The 2,880-nt window shown below is 47.6% G+C and overlaps 1 pseudogene; it reads right to left on the bottom strand.

Moving 5' to 3' along the window:
- Nucleotides 1-1,374: 1,374 nt before the first annotated feature.
- Nucleotides 1,375-2,180, bottom strand: LOC138846887 (carnosine N-methyltransferase pseudogene; annotated as a pseudogene).
- Between the last annotated feature and the right edge of the window lie 700 nt (nt 2,181-2,880).

The raw sequence follows: 2,880 nt of genomic DNA on the forward strand, positions 1-2,880 counted from the left end.
CAGGGGAGGGATCTCCATGCTAGGAAATCAATAGTCGGCTCTAACCACCCCAGGTATGCTGACCTACCAAGCTGGAAATCTTGCAAGATTGTTAACCAAGTTTCGATGTTGATGCATGCACTTCCTGAACCCATTGTTTGACTGGATGAGTGAGGTTGTTCATCATACAGACCAGTCTATGAAGCATCAGTCAACAAATGCAGGGCCATCCAAGGTGAGTATGTGTCCCTAGAGAGACACACACACACACACATGTGTTGGCCTTCATTACTTGCTGTGGTTTACTATACTAAACTGAATTCCAAAGACGCCCAGAAATGAGGGCAGGCAGGAGCCCCCATTTCACTGCTGTGGGTCCTGAGGAGCTGCCTGTGGATGAACCTTTTGTGAGAGTGAGAGTTGTTTGGAGATGGCTGCCCATGTCTACTCTGATACCTTCTTCCTGTATTTGGGGAAATGGGCCCTGGTTGGCCCAGTGATATTTTTGGTCATCATGGGGTGAGGGAGGAGGGATTGAGGTAAACTTGGGGGCTCAGGCTTCAGATACAGCTCTCACTCCAGAGTTTTACTCCTTCTGCTCACCCCTCAGGAACTGTTTTCTCTTTGGTCATTTGCCTTTTCAGTCTCATCATTTTCCTGCCCTCTAGTATCCCCTTCTCTTGGCTCCTTTTTTACCTCTTCTCCCTTTCCAGCCCCCTTCTTCCTGCCTGACTATGCATATCAAGGATTATGGCTATGAGTGCAAAAACCCTGCCTTAATCTTGTTTTTATTTTTTATTTTCTGTGTGGTCATAGTATGCTAGTTAATTTTACACAATGACTGGATTGGGCCACCGAGTATCCATACATTTGGCCTAGCCTCATTCTTGATGTGTATATGTGGGTATTTCTGGCTTGGTTTAATATCTGAACAGCTAGAATGTGCAAAGAAAATGGCCCTTCCTGGTGAGGCTTGAATAGAACGAAAGGACAGAGCAGTCTGTAATCAAGAGGTCACACTCCTTCCTTTACTGTCTTAGATAATTGACATCAGAATATTCTGGATAGTGTTCTAGAATTTGATGAATGACTCTCCTGGGTATCCAGATTGGGAAATGGGAACACATGAAGGTTTCTGCAGTAATGTTTGATCTTTCCTTCATAGGACCTCTGCCTCCACCTCTATGTGAATATGCTCTAGTCCTGGGTGTCTTCCACATACCACACTTGTTTCAATGCCTTTGGGAGGTGGCTCAGGTGCCAGTTTCAGGGGTTTTCAATGTCGGCCTCTGTCCCTCCCACATGCACACCAGCTGTGACATTGCAGACTTTTTCTGAAACTTTCATCTGGAAAAATGATGAACAGTCTAGATGCATGCAGATTATGTACTTTCTTCATAGAACATTTGAGGGAACTAAGGGCAAGGGATAAAGCTTGTTAATTTCAGAGCATCTTTCTAGTATAAACCTCAGGGAAAAGCACAAAAGTGTCCATTCCTTTCCTTGACACTCACAACCTAGCAGAGATATTTTCCAGACCAATATTTCTAGTCTAGCACCATGTACCAGAATATTTGTTTTTGAAGGATCCCATATCTTGGAAAATTTTAAAAACATTTTTATAATGTTTCACTGTAGTCTCACAAAGTGTCTCAGTATGGATTTTAACTTTCATGTGAAGTGTAGATGCTGGCAAAATCTTTCCATTCTTTCCATATTCTCCATATCCTTTATTTCCAAACATATTTATAAAGTCAGTTCACAATGGTCAGTAGCATGTCTTGATTAGGATCAATGCAGTTTGAGATCTTGTCCAAGTTAGGATATTGAGGAAGCAGTTTCTGCTGATTAACTGGAAGTGATCAAAATTCTCTTTCTATTCAGTGTGCTAACTCTTACATTCTGGGGCCACAGTGGCTGAGAGCATTCGTGATCTTCCAGAAGTGCTAGTGCTCCAGCCTGTCCTTTTCCTCCTCCATGCTGCTCAAGGCAGCAGAGGATATCGCCATGGCCGAGCCCCAGTGCAGGGTGGAGAACAGTGATTCCACCACACCACTTCCAGCACAGCTGCCGCTGTCTTCTGGCCAGCAGCCTTTGGCAGCTGAGTGGTGGGAAGCTGTGCTAAACTCCTCTGCTGCATCCCTGCCACCATCCTTGGCTTGGTGGCAGCTGCTCTGTCCTCCTCTTGATGGTGCCAACATGGACCTGCTGCAAACTCAGTGCACATTTCACTCCCTGTTTCCCTCAGTGCTGCCACCATGCTGGAACCCTTGAGGTGCTGAGGGATCCTTGGCATTCCCCACAGGGTTAAAGGGCTACACAAGGCCTTATTAAGAGTTGGCCCATGGCCGGCGCCGTGGCTCAATAGGCTAATCCTCCACCTTGCGGCGCCGGCACACTGGGTTCTAGTCCCGGTCGGGGCGCCGGATTCTGTCCCGGTTGCCCCTCTTCCAGGCCAGCTCTCTGCTATGGCCAGGGAGTGCAGTGGAGGATGGCCCAGGTGCTTGGGCCCTGCACCCCATGGGAGACCAGGAAAAGCACCTGGATCCTAGCTCCTGCCATTGGATCAGCGCGGTGCGCCAGCTGCAGCGGCGGCCATTGGAGGGTGAGCCAACGGCAAAGGAAGACCTTTCTCTCTGTCTCTCTCACTGTCCACTCTGCCTGTCAAAAATAAAAAAAAAAGAGTTGGCCCAAGGCACAGTGACAGGATTTGTGCATGTATTACCATGAAATATTTCCAAGGTCCTGTACTCTGATGTGTCATGGGCACAATTCCTGGGTCCAATGGCAATGGAGATCTTCCCACAGCTGCAGGAGCTCTTGTATGCCACTCCAAGGCTTCCCAAGATACAGCTCAGACACCCGGCATAAGCCTGGTGGGTCATCTCTGGGCATCAAGCT

The sequence above is a fragment of the Oryctolagus cuniculus genome, chromosome 19, assembly GCF_964237555.1.
Source record: "Oryctolagus cuniculus chromosome 19, mOryCun1.1, whole genome shotgun sequence".
NCBI lineage: Eukaryota > Metazoa > Chordata > Mammalia > Lagomorpha > Leporidae > Oryctolagus > Oryctolagus cuniculus.